Source organism: Camelus bactrianus, chromosome 15 (genome assembly GCF_048773025.1).
Source record: "Camelus bactrianus isolate YW-2024 breed Bactrian camel chromosome 15, ASM4877302v1, whole genome shotgun sequence".
Classification (NCBI taxonomy): Eukaryota; Metazoa; Chordata; class Mammalia; order Artiodactyla; family Camelidae; genus Camelus; species Camelus bactrianus.
Window position 1 is genome coordinate 4,943,711 of NC_133553.1, and position 20,251 is coordinate 4,963,961.

The window sequence follows — 20,251 nt, forward strand, 5'->3', positions numbered from 1 at the left end:
TTCACACACACTTATCTCTCAGAACTGAGCAAGTGGAGAGACGTTCGTTCATCTAGCACCAAGGGAACGGGTTGCAGGAGAACGTCTTTCTCTGCTTTCTCAATCTGTTTCCTAGTGCCGGTTTGAAGTTCCTGCAGTTTTCACTGTAAAACCGAGTTGGAGCTTGTACCTCCCCATATATATGTATGGATTGGAGTTTGCAACTGAAAAGAAACTTTGTGTTCCCAACAAGCTAACTGAAGGACGGCTTTCACACACACATATCTCTCAGAACTGAGCAAGTGGAGAGACGTTCGTTCATCTAGCACCAAGGGAACGGGTTGCAGGAGACACTTTTTCTCTGCTTTCTCAGTCTGTTTCCTAGTGCCGGTTTGAAGTTCCTGCAGTTTTCACTGTAAAACCGAGTTGGAGCTTGTACCTCCCATATATATGTATGGAATGGAGATTGCAACTGAAAAAAAACTTTGTGTTCCCAACAAGCTAGCTGAAGGACGGCTTTCAAACATACTTATCTCTCAGAACTGAGCAAGTGGAGAGACGTTAGTTCATCTATCAGCAAGGGAACGGGTTGCATGAGACACTTTTTCTCTGCTTTCTCAGTCTGTTTCCTAGTGCCGGTTTGAAGTTCCTGCAGTTTTCACTGTAAAACCGAGTTGGAGCTTGTACCTCCCCATATATATGTATGGAATGGAGTTTGCAACTGAAAAGAAACTTGGTGTTCCCAACAAGCTAGCTGAAGGACGGCTTTCACACACACTTATCTCTCGGAACTGAGCAAGTGGAGAGACGTTCGTTCATCTAGCACCAAGGGAACGGGTTGCAGGAGACACTTTTTCTCTGCTTTCTCAGTCTTTTTCCTAGTGCCGGTTTGAAGTTCCTGCAGTTTTCACTGTAAAACCGAGTTGGAGCTTGTACCTCCCATATATATGTATGGAATGGAGTTTGCAACTGAAAAGAAACTTTGTGTTCCCAACAAGCTAGCTGAAGGTCGGCTTTCAAACACACTTATCTCTCAGAACTGAGCAAGTGGAGAGACGTTCGTTCATCTCTCACCAAGGGAACGGGTTGCATGAGACACTTTTTCTCTGCTTTCTCAGTCTATTTCCTAGTGCCGGTTTGAAGTTCCTGCAGTTTTCACTGTAAAACCGAGTTGGAGCTTGTACCTCCCCATATATATGTATGGAATGGAGTTTGCAACTGAAAAGAAACTTTGTGTTCCCAACAAGCTAGCTGAAGGATGGCTTTCACACACACTTATCTCTCAGAACTGTGCAAGTGGAGAGACGTTCGTTCATCTAGCACCAAGGGAATGGGTTGCAGGAGACACTTTTTCTCTGCTTTCTCAGTCTATTTCCTAGTGCCGGTTTGAAGTTCCTGCAGTTTTCACTGTAAAACCGAGTTGGAGCTTGTACCTCCCCATATATATGTATGGAATGAAGTTTGCAACTGAAAAGAAACTTGGTGTTCCCAACAAGCTAGCTGAAGGACGGCTTTCACACACACTTATCTCTCAGAACTGAGCATGTGGAGAGACGTTCGTTCATCTAGCACCAAGGGAACGGGTTGCAGGAGACACTTTTTCTCTGCTTTCTCAGTCTATTTCCTAGTGCCGGTTTGAAGTTCCTGCAGTTTTCACTGTAAAACCGAGTTGGAGCTTGTACCTCCCATATATATGTATGGAATGGAGTTTGCAACTGAAAAGAAACTTGGTGTTCCCAACATGCTAGCTGAAGGACGGCTTTCACACACACTTATCTCTCAGAACTGAGCAAGTGGAGAGACGTTCGTTCATCTAGCACCAAGGGAACGGGTTGCAGGAGACACTTTTTCTCTGCTTTCTCAGTCTGTTTCCTAGTGCCGGTTTGAAGTTCCTGCAGTTTTCACTGTAAAACCGAGTTGGAGCTTGTACCTCCCCATATATATGTATGGAATGGAGTTTGCAACTGAAAAGAAACTTTGTGTTCCCAACAAGCTAGCTGAAGGACGGCTTTCACACACACTTATCTCTCAGAACTGAGCAAGTGGAGAGACTTTCGTTCATCTAGCACCAAGGGAACGGGTTGCAGGAGACACTATTTCTCTGCTTTCTCAGTCTGTTTGCTAGTGCCGGTTTGAAGTTCCTGCAGTTTTCACTGTAAACCCGAGTTGGAGCTTGTACCTCCCCATATATATGTATGGAATGGAGTTTGCAACTGAAAAGAAACTTTGTGTTCCCAACAAGCTAGCTGAAGGACGGCTTTCACACACACTTATCTCTCAGAACTGAGCAAGTGGAGAGACGTTCGTTCATCTAGCACCAAGGGAACGGGTTGCAGGAGACACTTTTTCTCTGCTTTCTCAGTCTGTTTCCTAGTGCCGGTTTGAAGTTCCTGCAGTTTTCACTGTAAAACCGAGTTGGAGCTTGTACCTCCCCATATATATGTATGGAATGGAGTTTGCAACTGAAAAGAAACTTTGTGTTCCCAACAAGCTAGCTGAAGGACGGCTTTCACACACACTTATCTCTCAGAACTGAGCAAGTGGAGAGACGTTCGTTCATCTAGCACCAAGGGAACGGGTTGCAGGAGACACTTTTTCTCTGCTTTCTCAGTCTGTTTCCTAGTGCCGGTTTGAAGTTCCTGCAGTTTTCAGTGTAAAACCGAGTTGGAGCTTGTACCTCCCCATATATATGTATGGAATGGAGTTTGCAACTGAAAAGAAACTTTGTGTTCCCAACAAGCTAGGTGAAGGACGGCTTTCACACACACTTATCTCTCAGAACTTAGCAAGTGGAGAGACGTTCGTTCATCTAGCACCAAGGGAACGGGTTGCAGGAGACACTTTTTCTCTGCTTTCTCAGTCTATTTCCTAGTGCCGGTTTCAAGTTCCTGCAGTTTTCACTGTAAAACCGAGTTGGAGCTTGTACCTCCCCATATATATGTATGGAATGGAGTTGGCAACTGAAAAGAAACTTTGTGTTCCCAACAAGCTAGCTGAAGGACGGCTTTCACACACACTTATCTCTCAGAACTGAGCAAGTGGAGAGACTTTCGTTCATCTAGCACCAAGGGAACGGGTTGCAGGAGACACTATTTCTCTGCTTTCTCAGTCTGTTTGCTAGTGCCGGTTTGAAGTTCCTAAAGTTTTCACTGTAAACCCGAGTTGGAGCTTGTACCTCCCCATATATATGTATGGAATGGAGTTTGCAACTGAAAAGAAACTTTGTGTTCCCAACAAGCTACCTGAAGGACGGCTTTCACACACACTTATCTCTCAGAACTGAGCAAGTGGAGAGACGTTCGTTCATCTAGCACCAAGGGAACGGGTTGCAGGAGACACTTTTTCTCTGCTTTCTCAGTCTGTTTCCTAGTGCCGGTTTGAAGTTCCTGCAGTTTTCACTGTAAAACCGAGTTGGAGCTTGTACCTCCCCATATATATGTATGGAATGGAGTTTGCAACTGAAAAGAAACTTTGTGTTCCCAACAAGCTAGCTGAAGGACGGCTTTCACACACACTTATCTCTCAGAACTGAGCAAGTGGAGAGACGTTCGTTCATCTAGCACCAAGGGAACGGGTTGCAGGAGACACTTTTTCTCTGCTTTCTCAGTCTGTTTCCTAGTGCCGGTTTGAAGTTCCTGCAGTTTTCACTGTAAAACCGAGTTGGAGCTTGTACCTCCCCATATATATGTATGGAATGGAGTTTGCAACTGAAAAGAAACTTGGTGTTCCCAACATGCTAGCTGAAGGACGGCTTTCACACACACTTATCTCTCAGAACTGAGCAAGTGGAGAGACGTTCGTTCATCTATCACCAAGGGAACGGGTTGCAGGAGACACTTTTTCTCTGCTTTCTCAGTCTGTTTCCTAGTGCCGGTTTGAAGTTCCTGCAGTTTTCACTGTAAAACCGAGTTGGAGCTTGTACCTCCCCATATATATGTATGGAATGGAGTTTGCAACTGAAAAGAAACTTTGTGTTCCCAACAAGCTAGCTGAAGGACGGCTTTCAAACACACTTATCTCTCAGAACTGAGCAAGTGGAGAGACGTTCGTTCATCTATCACCAAGGGAACGGGTTGCATGAGACACTTTTTCTCTGCTTTCTCAGTCTATTTCCTAGTGCCGGTTTGAAGTTCCTGCAGTTTTCACTGTAAAACCGAGTTGGAGCTTGTACCTCCCCATATATATGTATGGAATGGAGTTTGCAACTGAAAAGAAACTTTGTGTTCCCAACAAGCTAGCTGAAGGACGGCTTTCACACACACTTATCTCTCAGAACTGAGCATGTGGAGAGACGTTCGTTCATCTAGCACCAAGGGAACGGGTTGCAGGAGACACTTTTTCTCTGCTTTCTCAGTCTATTTCCTAGTGCCGGTTTGAAGTTCCTGCAGTTTTCACTGTAAAACCGAGTTGGAGCTTGTACCTCCCATATATATGTATGGAATGGAGTTTGCAACTGAAAAGAAACTTGGTGTTCCCAACATGCTAGCTGAAGGACGGCTTTCACACACACTTATCTCTCAGAACTGAGCAAGTGGAGAGACGTTCGTTCATCTAGCACCAAGGGAACGGGTTGCAGGAGACACTTTTTCTCTGCTTTCTCAGTCTGTTTCCTAGTGCCGGTTTGAAGTTCCTGCAGTTTTCACTGTAAAACCGAGTTGGAGCTTGTACCTCCCCATATATATGTATGGAATGGAGTTTGCAACTGAAAAGAAACTTTGTGTTCCCAACAAGCTAGGTGAAGGACGGCTTTCACACACACTTATCTCTCAGAACTGAGCAAGTGGAGAGACGTTCGTTCATCTAGCACCAAGGGAACGGGTTGCAGGAGACACTTTTTCTCTGCTTTCTCAGTCTGTTTCCTAGTGCCGGTTTGAAGTTCCTGCAGTTTTCACTGTAAAACCGAGTTGGAGCTTGTACCTCCCCATATATATGTATGGAATGGAGTTTGCAACTGAAAAGAAACTTTGTGTTCCCAACAAGCTAGCTGAAGGACGGCTTTCACACACACTTGTCTCTCAGAACTGAGCAAGTGGAGAGACGTTCGTTCATCTAGCACCAAGGGAACGGGTTGCAGGAGACACTTTTTCTCTGCTTTCTCAGTCTATTTCCTAGTGCCGGTTTGAAGTTCCTGCAGTTTTCACTGTAAAACCGAGTTGGAGCTTGTACCTCCCCATATATATGTATGGAATGGAGTTGGCAACTGAAAAGAAACTTTGTGTTCCCAACAAGCTAGCTGAAGGACGGCTTTCACACACACTTATCTCTCAGAACTGAGCAAGTGGAGAGACTTTCGTTCATCTAGCACCAAGGGAACGGGTTGCAGGAGACACTATTTCTCTGCTTTCTCAGTCTGTTTGCTAGTGCCGGTTTGAAGTTCCTAAAGTTTTCACTGTAAACCCGAGTTGGAGCTTGTACCTCCCCATATATATGTATGGAATGGAGTTTGCAACTGAAAAGAAACTTTGTGTTCCCAACAAGCTACCTGAAGGACGGCTTTCACACACACTTATCTCTCAGAACTGAGCAAGTGGAGAGACGTTCGTTCATCTAGCACCAAGGGAACGGGTTGCAGGAGACACTTTTTCTCTGCTTTCTCAGTCTGTTTCCTAGTGCCGGTTTGAAGTTCCTGCAGTTTTCACTGTAAAACCGAGTTGGAGCTTGTACCTCCCCATATATATGTATGGAATGGAGTTTGCAACTGAAAAGAAACTTTGTGTTCCCAACAAGCTAGCTGAAGGACGGCTTTCACACACACTTATCTCTCAGAACTGAGCAAGTGGAGAGACGTTCGTTCATCTAGCACCAAGGGAACGGGTTGCAGGAGACACTTTTTCTCTGCTTTCTCAGTCTGTTTCCTAGTGCCGGTTTGAAGTTCCTGCAGTTTTCACTGTAAAACCGAGTTGGAGCTTGTACCTCCCCATATATATGTATGGAATGGAGTTTGCAACTGAAAAGAAACTTGGTGTTCCCAACATGCTAGCTGAAGGACGGCTTTCACACACACTTATCTCTCAGAACTGAGCAAGTGGAGAGACGTTCGTTCATCTATCACCAAGGGAACGGGTTGCAGGAGACACTTTTTCTCTGCTTTCTCAGTCTGTTTCCTAGTGCCGGTTTGAAGTTCCTGCAGTTTTCACTGTAAAACCGAGTTGGAGCTTGTACCTCCCCATATATATGTATGGAATGGAGTTTGCAACTGAAAAGAAACTTTGTGTTCCCAACAAGCTAGCTGAAGGACGGCTTTCAAACACACTTATCTCTCAGAACTGAGCAAGTGGAGAGACGTTCGTTCATCTATCACCAAGGGAACGGGTTGCATGAGACACTTTTTCTCTGCTTTCTCAGTCTATTTCCTAGTGCCGGTTTGAAGTTCCTGCAGTTTTCACTGTAAAACCGAGTTGGAGCTTGTACCTCCCCATATATATGTATGGAATGGAGTTTGCAACTGAAAAGAAACTTGGTGTTCCCAACAAGCTAGCTGAAGGACGGCTTTCACACACACTTATCTCTCAGAACTGAGCAAGTGGAGAGACTTTCGTTCATCTAGCACCAAGGGAACGGGTTGCAGGAGACACTTTTTCTCTGCTTTCTCAGTCTATTTCCTAGTGCCGGTTTCAAGTTCCTGTAGTTTTCACTGTAAAACCGAGTTGGAGCTTGTACCTCCCCATATATATGTATTGAATGGAGTTTGCAACTGAAAAGAAACTTTGTGTTCCCAACAAGCTAGCTGAAGGACGGCTTTCACACACACTTATCTCTCAGAACTGAGCAAGTGGAGAGACGTTCGTTCATCTAGCACCAAGGGAACGGGTTGCAGGAGACACTTTTTCTCTGCTTTCTCAGTCTATTTCCTAGTGCCGGTTTGAAGTTCCTGCAGTTTTCACTGTAAAACCGAGTTGGAGCTTGTACCTCCCATATATATGTATGGAATGGAGTTTGCAACTGAAAAGAAACTTGGTGTTCCCAACATGCTAGCTGAAGGACGGCTTTCACACACACTTATCTCTCAGAACTGAGCAAGTGGAGAGACGTTCGTTCATCTATCACCAAGGGAACGGGTTGCAGGAGACACTATTTCTCTGCTTTCTCAGTCTGTTTGCTATTGCCGGTTTGAAGTTCCTGCAGTTCTCACTGTAAAACCGAGTTGGAGCTTGTACCTCCCCATATATATGTATGGAATGGAGTTTGCAACTGAAAAGAAACTTGGTGTTCCCAACATGCTAGCTGAAGGACGGCTTTCACACACACTTATCTCTCAGAACTGAGCAAGTGGAGAGACGTTCGTTCATCTATCACCAAGGGAACGGGTTGCAGGAGACACTTTTTCTCTGCTTTCTCAGTCTGTTTCCTAGTGCCGGTTTGAAATTCCTGCAGTTTTCACTGTAAAACCGAGTTGGAGCTTGTACCTCCCCATATATATGTATGGAATGGAGTTTGCAACTGAAAAGAAACTTGGTGTTCCCAACATGCTAGCTGAAGGATGGCTTTCACACACACTTATCTCTCAGAACTGAGCAAGTGGAGAGACGTTCGTTCATCTATCACCAAGGGAACGGGTTGCAGGAGACACTTTTTCTCTGCTTTCTCAGTCTGTTTCCTAGTGCCGGTTTGAAGTTCCTGCAGTTTTCACTGTAAAACCGAGTTGGAGCTTGTACCTCCCCATATATATGTATGGAATGGAGTTTGCAACTGAAAAGAAACTTTGTGTTCCCAACAAGCTAGCTGAAGGACGGCTTTCAAACACACTTATCTCTCAGAACTGAGCAAGTGGAGAGACGTTCGTTCATCTATCACCAAGGGAACGGGTTGCATGAGACACTTTTTCTCTGCTTTCTCAGTCTATTTCCTAGTGCCGGTTTGAAGTTCCTGCAGTTTTCACTGTAAAACCGAGTTGGAGCTTGTACCTCCCCATATATATGTATGGAATGGAGTTTGCAACTGAAAAGAAACTTGGTGTTCCCAACAAGCTAGCTGAAGGACGGCTTTCACACACACTTATCTCTCAGAACTGAGCAAGTGGAGAGACTTTCGTTCATCTAGCACCAAGGGAACGGGTTGCAGGAGACACTTTTTCTCTGCTTTTTCAGTCTATTTCCTAGTGCCGGTTTCAAGTTCCTGTAGTTTTCACTGTAAAACCGAGTTGGAGCTTGTACCTCCCCATATATATGTATTGAATGGAGTTTGCAACTGAAAAGAAACTTTGTGTTCCCAACAAGCTAGCTGAAGGACGGCTTTCACACACACTTATCTCTCAGAACTGAGCAAGTGGAGAGACGTTCGTTCATCTAGCACCAAGGGAACGGGTTGCAGGAGACACTTTTTCTCTGCTTTCTCAGTCTATTTCCTAGTGCCGGTTTGAAGTTCCTGCAGTTTTCACTGTAAAACCGAGTTGGAGCTTGTACCTCCCATATATATGTATGGAATGGAGTTTGCAACTGAAAAGAAACTTGGTGTTCCCAACATGCTAGCTGAAGGACGGCTTTCACACACACTTATCTCTCAGAACTGAGCAAGTGGAGAGACGTTCGTTCATCTATCACCAAGGGAACGGGTTGCAGGAGACACTATTTCTCTGCTTTCTCAGTCTGTTTGCTATTGCCGGTTTGAAGTTCCTGCAGTTCTCACTGTAAAACCGAGTTGGAGCTTGTACCTCCCCATATATATGTATGGAATGGAGTTTGCAACTGAAAAGAAACTTTGTGTTCCCAACAAGCTAGCTGAAGGATGGCTTTCACACACACTTATCTCTCAGAACTGAGCAAGTGGAGAGACGTTCGTTCATCTAGCACCAAGGGAACGGGTTGCAGGAGAACGTCTTTCTCTGCTTTCTCAATCTGTTTCCTAGTGCCGGTTTGAAGTTCCTGCAGTTTTCACTGTAAAACCGAGTTGGAGCTTGTACCTCCCCATATATATGTATGGATTGGAGTTTGCAACTGAAAAGAAACTTTGTGTTCCCAACAAGCTAACTGAAGGACGGCTTTCACACACACATATCTCTCAGAACTGAGCAAGTGGAGAGACGTTCGTTCATCTAGCACCAAGGGAACGGGTTGCAGGAGACACTTTTTCTCTGCTTTCTCAGTCTGTTTCCTAGTGCCGGTTTGAAGTTCCTGCAGTTTTCACTGTAAAACCGAGTTGGAGCTTGTACCTCCCATATATATGTATGGAATGGAGATTGCAACTGAAAAAAAACTTTGTGTTCCCAACAAGCTAGCTGAAGGACGGCTTTCAAACATACTTATCTCTCAGAACTGAGCAAGTGGAGAGACGTTAGTTCATCTATCAGCAAGGGAACGGGTTGCATGAGACACTTTTTCTCTGCTTTCTCAGTCTGTTTCCTAGTGCCGGTTTGAAGTTCCTGCAGTTTTCACTGTAAAACCGAGTTGGAGCTTGTACCTCCCCATATATATGTATGGAATGGAGTTTGCAACTGAAAAGAAACTTGGTGTTCCCAACAAGCTAGCTGAAGGACGGCTTTCACACACACTTATCTCTCAGAACTGAGCAAGTGGAGAGACGTTCGTTCATCTAGCACCAAGGGAACGGGTTGCAGGAGACACTTTTTCTCTGCTTTCTCAGTCTGTTTCCTAGTGCCGGTTTGAAGTTCCTGCAGTTTTCACTGTAAAACCGAGTTGGAGCTTGTACCTCCCATATATATGTATGGAATGGAGTTTGCAACTGAAAAGAAACTTTGTGTTCCCAACAAGCTAGCTGAAGGTCGGCTTTCAAACACACTTATCTCTCAGAACTGAGCAAGTGGAGAGACGTTCGTTCATCTCTCACCAAGGGAACGGGTTGCATGAGACACTTTTTCTCTGCTTTCTCAGTCTATTTCCTAGTGCCGGTTTGAAGTTCCTGCAGTTTTCACTGTAAAACCGAGTTGGAGTTTGTACCTCCCCATATATATGTATGGAATGGAGTTTGCAACTGAAAAGAAACTTTGTGTTCCCAACAAGCTAGCTGAAGGATGGCTTTCACACACACTTATCTCTCAGAACTGTGCAAGTGGAGAGACGTTCGTTCATCTAGCACCAAGGGAATGGGTTGCAGGAGACACTTTTTCTCTGCTTTCTCAGTCTATTTCCTAGTGCCGGTTTGAAGTTCCTGCAGTTTTCACTGTAAAACCGAGTTGGAGCTTGTACCTCCCCATATATATGTATGGAATGGAGTTTGCAACTGAAAAGAAACTTTGTGTTCCCAACAAGCTAGCTGAAGGACGGCTTTCACACACACTTATCTCTCAGAACTGAGCATGTGGAGAGACGTTCGTTCATCTAGCACCAAGGGAACGGGTTGCAGGAGACACTTTTTCTCTGCTTTCTCAGTCTATTTCCTAGTGCCGGTTTGAAGTTCCTGCAGTTTTCACTGTAAAACCGAGTTGGAGCTTGTACCTCCCATATATATGTATGGAATGGAGTTTGCAACTGAAAAGAAACTTGGTGTTCCCAACATGCTAGCTGAAGGACGGCTTTCACACACACTTATCTCTCAGAACTGAGCAAGTGGAGAGACGTTCGTTCATCTAGCACCAAGGGAACGGGTTGCAGGAGACACTTTTTCTCTGCTTTCTCAGTCTGTTTCCTAGTGCCAGTTTGAAGTTCCTGCAGTTTTCACTGTAAAACCGAGTTGGAGCTTGTACCTCCCCATATATATGTATGGAATGGAGTTTGCAACTGAAAAGAAACTTTGTGTTCCCAACAAGCTAGCTGAAGGACGGCTTTCACACACACTTATCTCTCAGAACTGAGCAAGTGGAGAGACTTTCGTTCATCTAGCACCAAGGGAACGGGTTGCAGGAGACACTATTTCTCTGCTTTCTCAGTCTGTTTGCTAGTGCCGGTTTGAAGTTCCTGCAGTTTTCACTGTAAACCCGAGTTGGAGCTTGTACCTCCCCATATATATGTATGGAATGGAGTTTGCAACTGAAAAGAAACTTTGTGTTCCCAACAAGCTAGCTGAAGGACGGCTTTCACACACACTTATCTCTCAGAACTGAGCAAGTGGAGAGACGTTCGTTCATCTAGCACCAAGGGAACGGGTTGCAGGAGACACTTTTTCTCTGCTTTCTCAGTCTGTTTCCTAGTGCCGGTTTGAAGTTCCTGCAGTTTTCACTGTAAAACCGAGTTGGAGCTTGTACCTCCCCATATATATGTATGGAATGGAGTTTGCAACTGAAAAGAAACTTTGTGTTCCCAACAAGCTAGCTGAAGGACGGCTTTCACACACACTTATCTCTCAGAACTGAGCAAGTGGAGAGACGTTCGTTCATCTAGCACCAAGGGAACGGGTTGCAGGAGACACTTTTTCTCTGCTTTCTCAGTCTGTTTCCTAGTGCCGGTTTGAAGTTCCTGCAGTTTTCACTGTAAAACCGAGTTGGAGCTTGTACCTCCCCATATATATGTATGGAATGGAGTTTGCAACTGAAAAGAAACTTTGTGTTCCCAACAAGCTAGGTGAAGGACGGCTTTCACACACACTTATCTCTCAGAACTGAGCAAGTGGAGAGACGTTCGTTCATCTAGCACCAAGGGAACGGGTTGCAGGAGACACTTTTTCTCTGCTTTCTCAGTCTATTTCCTAGTGCCGGTTTCAAGTTCCTGTAGTTTTCACTGTAAAACCGAGTTGGAGCTTGTACCTCCCCATATATATGTATTGAATGGAGTTTGCAACTGAAAAGAAACTTTGTGTTCCCAACAAGCTAGCTGAAGGACGGCTTTCACACACACTTATCTCTCAGAACTGAGCAAGTGGAGAGACGTTCGTTCATCTAGCACCAAGGGAACGGGTTGCAGGAGACACTTTTTCTCTGCTTTCTCAGTCTATTTCCTAGTGCCGGTTTGAAGTTCCTGCAGTTTTCACTGTAAAACCGAGTTGGAGCTTGTACCTCCCATATATATGTATGGAATGGAGTTTGCAACTGAAAAGAAACTTGGTGTTCCCAACATGCTAGCTGAAGGACGGCTTTCACACACACTTATCTCTCAGAACTGAGCAAGTGGAGAGACGTTCGTTCATTTATCACCAAGGGAACGGGTTGCAGGAGACACTATTTCTCTGCTTTCTCAGTCTGTTTGCTATTGCCGGTTTGAAGTTCCTGCAGTTCTCACTGTAAAACCGAGTTGGAGCTTGTACCTCCCCATATATATGTATGGAATGGAGTTTGCAACTGAAAAGAAACTTTGTGTTCCCAACAAGCTAGCTGAAGGACGGCTTTCACACACACTTATCTCTCAGAACTGAGAAAGTGGAGAGACGTTCGTTCATCTAGCACCAAGGGAACGGGTTGCTGGAGAACGTCTTTCTCTGCTTTCTCAGTCTGTTTCCTAGTGCCGGTTTGAAGTTCCTGCAATTTTCACTGTAAAACCGTGTTGGAGCTTGTACCTCCCCATATATATGTATGGATTGGAGTTTGCAACTGAAAAGAAACTTTGTGTTCCCAACAAGCTAACTGAAGGACGGCTTTCACACACACTTATCTCTCAGAACTGAGCAAGTGGAGAGACGTTCGTTCATCTAGCACCAAGGGAACGGGTTGCAGGAGACACTTTTTCTCTGCTTTCTCAGTCTGTTTCCTAGTGCCGGTTTGAAGTTCCTGCAGTTTTCACTGTAAAACCGTGTTGGAGCTTGTACCTCCCCATATATATGTATGGATTGGAGTTTGCAACTGAAAAGAAACTTTGTGTTCCCAACAAGCTAACTGAAGGACGGCTTTCACACACACTTATCTCTCAGAACTGAGCAAGTGGAGAGACGTTCGTTCATCTAGCACCAAGGGAACGGGTTGCAGGAGACACTTTTTCTCTGCTTTCTCAGTCTGTTTCCTAGTGCCGGTTTGAAGTTCCTGCAGTTTTCACTGTAAAACCGAGTTGGAGCTTGTACCTCCCATATATATGTATGGAATGGAGATTGCAACTGAAAAAAAACTTTGTGTTCCCAACAAGCTAGCTGAAGGACGGCTTTCAAACATACTTATCTCTCAGAACTGAGCAAGTGGAGAGACGTTAGTTCATCTATCAGCAAGGGAACGGGTTGCATGAGACACTTTTTCTCTGCTTTCTCAGTCTGTTTCCTAGTGCCGGTTTGAAGTTCCTGCAGTTTTCACTGTAAAACCGAGTTGGAGCTTGTACCTCCCCATATATATGTATGGAATGGAGTTTGCAACTGAAAAGAAACTTGGTGTTCCCAACAAGCTAGCTGAAGGACGGCTTTCACACACACTTATCTCTCAGAACTGAGCAAGTGGAGAGACGTTCGTTCATCTAGCACCAAGGGAACGGGTTGCAGGAGACACTTTTTCTCTGCTTTCTCAGTCTGTTTCCTAGTGCCGGTTTGAAGTTCCTGCAGTTTTCACTGTAAAACCGAGTTGGAGCTTGTACCTCCCATATATATGTATGGAATGGAGTTTGCAACTGAAAAGAAACTTTGTGTTCCCAACAAGCTAGCTGAAGGTCGGCTTTCAAACACACTTATCTCTCAGAACTGAGCAAGTGGAGAGACGTTCGTTCATCTATCACCAAGGGAACGGGTTGCATGAGACACTTTTTCTCTGCTTTCTCAGTCTATTTCCTAGTGCCGGTTTGAAGTTCCTGCAGTTTTCACTGTAAAACCGAGTTGGAGCTTGTACCTCCCCATATATATGTATGGAATGGAGTTTGCAACTGAAAAGAAACTTTGTGTTCCCAACAAGCTAGGTGAAGGATGGCTTTCACACACACTTATCTCTCAGAACTGAGCAAGTGGAGAGACGTTCGTTCATCTAGCACCAAGGGAACGGGTTGCAGGAGACACTTTTTCTCTGCTTTCTCAGTCTATTTCCTAGTGCCGGTTTGAAGTTCCTGCAGTTTTCACTGTAAAACCGAGTTGGAGCTTGTACCTCCCCATATATATGTATGGAATGGAGTTTGCAACTGAAAAGAAACTTTGTGTTCCCAACAAGCTAGGTGAAGGACGGCTTTCACACACACTTATCTCTCAGAACTGAGCAAGTGGAGAGACGTTCGTTCATCTAGCACCAAGGGAACGGGTTGCAGGAGACACTTTTTCTCTGCTTTCTCAGTCTATTTCCTAGTGCCGGTTTGAAGTTCCTGCAGTTTTCACTGTAAAACCGAGTTGGAGCTTGTACCTCCCATATATATGTATGGAATGGAGTTTGCAACTGAAAAGAAACTTGGTGTTCCCAACATGCTAGCTGAAGGACGGCTTTCACACACACATATCTCTCAGAACTGAGCAAGTGGAGAGACGTTCGTTCATCTAGCACCAAGGGAACGGGTTGAAGGAGACACTTTTTCTCTGCTTTCTCAGTCTGTTTCCTAGTGCCGGTTTGAAGTTCCTGCAGTTTTCACTGTAAAACCGAGTTGGAGCTTGTACCTCCCATATATATGTATGGAATGGAGATTGCAACTGAAAAAAAACTTTGTGTTCCCAACAAGCTAGCTGAAGGACGGCTTTCAAACACACTTATCTCTCAGAAGTGAGCCAGTGGAGAGACGTTATTTCATCTATCAGCAAGGGAACGGGTTGCATGAGACACTTTTTCTCTGCTTTCTCAGTCTGTTTCCTAGTGCCGGTTTGAAGTTCCAGCAGTTTTCACTGTAAAACCAAGTTGGAGCTTGTACCTCCCCATATATATGTATGGAATGGAGTTTGCAACTGAAAAGAAACTTGGTGTTCCCAACAAGCTAGCTGAAGGACGGCTTTCACACACACTTATCTCTCAGAACTGAGCAAGTGGAGAGACGTTCGTTCATCTAGCACCAAGGGAACGGGTTGCAGGACACACTTTTTCTCTGCTTTCTCAGTCTATTTCCTAGTGCCGGTTTGAAGTTCCTGCAGTTTTCACTGTAAAACCGAGTTGGAGCTTGTACCTCCCATATATATGTATGGAATGGAGTTTGCAACTGAAAAGAAACTTGGTGTTCCCAACATGCTAGCTGAAGGACGGCTTTCACACACACTTATCTCTCAGAACTGAGCAAGTGGAGAGACGTTCGTTCATCTAGCACCAAGGGAACGGGTTGCAGGAGACACTTTTTCTCTGCTTTCTCAGTCTGTTTCCTAGTGCCGGTTTGAAGTTCCTGCAGTTTTCACTGTAAAACCGAGTTGGAGCTTGTACCTCCCCATATATATGTATGGAATGGAGTTTGCAACTGAAAAGAAACTTGGTGTTCCCAACAAGCTAGCTGAAGGACGGCTTTCACACACACTTATCTCTCAGAACTGAGCAAGTGGAGAGACGTTCGTTCATCTAGCACCAAGGGAACGGGTTGCAGGAGACACTTTTTCTCTGCTTTCTCAGTCTATTTCCTAGTGCCGGTTTGAAGTTCCTGCAGTTTTCATTGTAAAACCGAGTTGGAGCTTGTACCTCCCCATATATATGTATGGAATGGAGTTGGCAACTGAAAAGAAACTTTGTGTTCCCAACAAGCTAGCTGAAGGACGGCTTTCACACACACTTATCTCTCAGAACTGAGCAAGTGGAGAGACATTCGTTCATCTAGCACCAAGGGAACGGGTTGCAGGAGACACTATTTCTCTGCTTTCTCAGTCTGTTTGCTAGTGCCGGTTTGAAGTTCCTGCAGTTTTCACTGTAAACCCGAGTTGGAGCTTGTACCTCCCCATATATATGTATGGAATGGAGTTTGCAACTGAAAAGAAACTTTGTGTTCCCAACAAGCTACCTGAAGGACGGCTTTCACACACACTTATCTCTCAGAACTTAGCAAGTGGAGAGACGTTCGTTCATCTAGCACCAAGGGAACGGGTTGCAGGAGACACTTTTTCTCTGCTTTCTCAGTCTGTTTCCTAGTGCCGGTTTGAAGTTCCTGCAGTTTTCACTGTAAAACCGAGTTGGAGCTTGTACCTCCCCATATATATGTATGGAATGGAGTTTGCAACTGAAAAGAAACTTTGTGTTCCCAACAAGCTAGCTGAAGGACGGCTTTCACACACACTTATCTCTCAGAACTGAGCAAGTGGAGAGACGTTCGTTCATCTAGCACCAAGGGAACGGTTTGCAGGAGACACTTTTTCTCTGCTTTCTCAGTCTGTTTCCTAGTGCCGGTTTGAAGTTCCTGCAGTTTTCACTGTAAAACCGAGTTGGAGCTTGTACCTCCCCATATATATGTATGGAATGGAGTTTGCAACTGAAAAGAAACTTTGTGTTCCCAACAAGCTAGCTGAAGGACGGCTTTCACACACACTTATCTCTCAGAACTGAGCAAGTGGAGAGACGTTCGTTCATCTAGCACCAAGGGAACGGGTTGCAGGAGACACTATTTCTCTGCTTTCTCAGTCTGTTTGCTAGTGCCGGTTTGAAGTTCCTGCAGTTTTCACTGTAAACCCGAGTTGGAGCTTGTACCTCCCCATATATATGTATGGAATGGAGTTTGCAACTGAAAAGAAACTTTGTGTTCCCAACAAGCTAGGTGAAGGACGGCTTTCACACACACTTATCTCTCAGAACTGAGCAAGTGGAGAGACGTTCGTTCATCTAGCACCAAGGGAACGGGTTGCAGGGGACACATTTTCTCTGCTTTCTCAGTCTATTTCCTAGTGCCGGTTTGAAGTTCCTGCAGTTTTCACTGTAAAACCGAGTTGGAACTTGTACCTCCCCATATATATGTATGGAATGGAGTTTGCTACTGAAAAGAAACTTTGTGTTCCCAACAAGCTAGGTGAAGGATGGCTTTCACACACACTTATCTCTCAGAACTGAGCAAGTGGAGAGACGTTCGTTCATCTAGCACCAAGGGAACGGGTTGCAGGAGACACTTTTTCTCTGCTTTCTCAGTCTATTTCCTAGTGCCGGTTTGAAGTTCCTGCAGTTTTCACTGTAAACCCGAGTTGGAGCTTGTACCTCCCCATATATATGTATGGAATGGAGTTTGCAACTGAAAAGAAACTTTGTGTTCCCAACAAGCTAGGTGAAGGACGGCTTTCACACACACTTATCTCTCAGAACTGAGCAAGTGGAGAGACGTTCGTTCATCTAGCACCAAGGGAACGGGTTGCAGGAGACACTTTTTCTCTGCTTTCTCAGTCTATTTCCTAGTGCCGGTTTGAAGTTCCTGCAGTTTTCACTGTAAAATCGAGTTGGAGCTTGTACCTCCCATATATATGTATGGAATGGAGTTTGCAACTGAAAAGAAACTTGGTGTTCCCAACATGCTAGCTGAAGGACGGCTTTCACACACACTTATCTCTCAGAACTGAGCAAGTGGAGAGACGTTCGTTCATCTAGCACCAAGGAAACGGGTTGAAGGAGACACTTTTTCTCTGCTTTCTCAGTCTGTTTCCTAGTGCCGGTTTGAAGTTCCTGCAGTTTTCACTGTAAAACCGAGTTGGAGCTTGTACCTCCCATATATATGTATGGAATGGAGATTGCAACTGAAAAAAAACTTTGTGTTCCCAACAAGCTAGCTGAAGGACGGCTTTCAAACACACTTATCTCTCAGAACTGAGCAAGTGGAGAGACGTTAGTTCATCTATCAGCAAGGGAACGGGTTGCATGAGACACTTTTTCTCTGCTTTCTCAGTCTGTTTGCTAGTGCCGGTTTGAAGTTCCTGCAGTTTTCACTGTAAAACCAAGTTGGAGCTTGTACCTCCCCATATATATGTATGGAATGGAGTTTGCAACTGAAAAGAAACTTGGTGTTCCCAACAAGCTAGCTGAAGGACGGCTTTCACACACACTTATCTCTCAGAACTGAGCAAGTGGAGAGACGTTCGTTCATCTAGCACCAAGGGAACGGGTTGCAGGACACACTTTTTCTCTGCTTTCTCAGTCTATTTCCTAGTGCCGGTTTGAAGTTCCTGCAGTTTTCACTGTAAAACCGAGTTGGAGCTTGTACCTCCCATATATATGTATGGAATGGAGTTTGCAACTGAAAAGAAACTTGGTGTTCCCAACATGCTAGCTGAAGGACGGCTTTCACACACACTTACCTCTCAGAACTGAGCAAGTGGAGAGACGTTCGTTCATCTAGCACCAAGGGAACGGGTTGCAGGAGACACTTTTTCTCTGCTTTCTCAGTCTGTTTCCTAGTGCCGGTTTGAAGTTCCTGCAGTTTTCACTGTAAAACCGAGTTGGAGCTTGTACCTCCCCATATATATGTATGGAATGGAGTTTGCAACTGAAAAGAAACTTGGTGTTCCCAACAAGCTAGCTGAAGGACGGCTTTCACACACACTTATCTCTCAGAACTGAGCAAGTGGAGAGACGTTCGTTCATCTAGCACCAAGGGAACGGGTTGCAGGAGACACTTTTTCTCTGCTTTCTCAGTCTATTTCCTAGTGCCGGTTTGAAGTTCCTGCAGTTTTCATTGTAAAACCGAGTTGGAGCTTGTACCTCCCCATATATATGTATGGAATGGAGTTGGCAACTGAAAAGAAACTTTGTGTTCCCAACAAGCTAGCTGAAGGACGGCTTTCACACACAATTATCTCTCAGAACTGAGCAAGTGGAGAGACTTTCGTTCATCTAGCACCAAGGGAACGGGTTGCAGGAGACACTATTTCTCTGCTTTCTCAGTCTGTTTGCTAGTGCCGGTTTGAAGTTCCTGCAGTTTTCACTGTAAACCCGAGTTGGAGCTTGTACCTCCCCATATATATGTATGGAATGGAGTTTGCAACTGAAAAGAAACTTTGTGTTCCCAACAAGCTAGCTGAAGGACGGCTTTCACACACACTTATCTCTCAGAACTGAGCAAGTGGAGAGACGTTCGTTCATCTAGCACCAAGGGAACGGGTTGCAGGAGACACTTTTTCTCTGCTTTCTCAATCTGTTTCCTAGTGCCGGTTTGAAGTTCCTACAGTTTTCACTGTAAAACCGAGTTGGAGCTTGTACCTCCCCATATATATGTATGGAATGGAGTTTGCAACTGAAAAGAAACTTTGTGTTCCCAACAAGCTAGCTGAAGGACGGCTTTCACACACACTTATCTCTCAGAACTGAGCAAGTGGAGAGACGTTCGTTCATCTAGCACCAAGGGAACGGGTTGCAGGAGACACTTTTTCTCTGCTTTCTCAGTCTGTTTCCTAGTGCCGGTTTGAAGTTCCTGCAGTTTTCACTGTAAAACCGAGTTGGAGCTTGTACCTCCCCATATATATGTATGGAATGGAGTTTGCAACTGAAAAGAAACTTTGTGTTCCCAACAAGCTAGGTGAAGGACGGCTTTCACACACACTTATCTCTCAGAACTGAGCAAGTGGAGAGACGTTCGTTCATCTAGCACCAAGGGAACGGGTTGCAGGAGAAACTTTTTCTCAGCTTTCTCAGTCTGTTTCCTAGTGCCGGTTTGAAGTTCCTGCAGTTTTCACTGTAAAACCGAGTTTGAGCTTGTACCTCCCCATATATATGTATGGAATGGAGTTTGCAACTGAAAAGAAACTTGGTGTTCCCAACAAGCTAGCTGAAGGACGGCTTTCACACACACTTATCTCTCAGAACTGAGCAAGTGGAGAGACGTTCGTTCATCTAGCACCAAGGGAACGGATTGCAGGAGACACTTTTTCTCTGCTTTCTCAGTCTATTTCCTAGTGCCGGTTTGAAGTTCCTGCAGTTTTCACTGTAAAACCGAGTTGGAGCTTGTACCTCCCATATATATGTATGGAATGGAGTTTGCAACTGAAAAGAAACTTTGTGTTCCCAACAAGCTAGGTGAAGGACGGCTTTCACACACACTTATATCTCAGAACTGAGCAAGTGGAGAGACGTTCGTTCATCTAGCACCAAGGGAACGGGTTGCAGGACACACTTTTTCTCAGCTTTCTCAGTCTGTTTGCTAGTGCCGGTTTGAAGTTCCTGCAGTTTTCACTGTAAACCCGAGTTGGAGCTTGTACCTCCCCATATATATGTATGGAATGGAGTTTGCAACTGAAAAGAAACTTTGTGTTCCCAACAAGCTACCTGAAGGACGGCTTTCACACACACTTATCTCTCAGAACTGAGCAAGTGGAGAGACGTTCGTTCATCTAGCACCAAGGGAACGGGTTGCAGGAGACACTTTTTCTCTGCTTTCTCAGTCTGTTTCCTAGTGCCGGTTTGAAGTTCCTGCAGTTTTCACTGTAAAACCGAGTTGGAGCTTGTACCTCCCCATATATATGTATGGAATGGAGTTTGCAACTGAAAAGAAACTTTGTGTTCCCAACAAGCTAGGTGAAGGACGGCTTTCACACACACTTATCTCTCAGAACTGAGCAAGTGGAGAGACGTTCGTTCATCTAGCACCAAGGGAACGGGTTGCAGGAGAAACTTTTTCTCAGCTTTCTC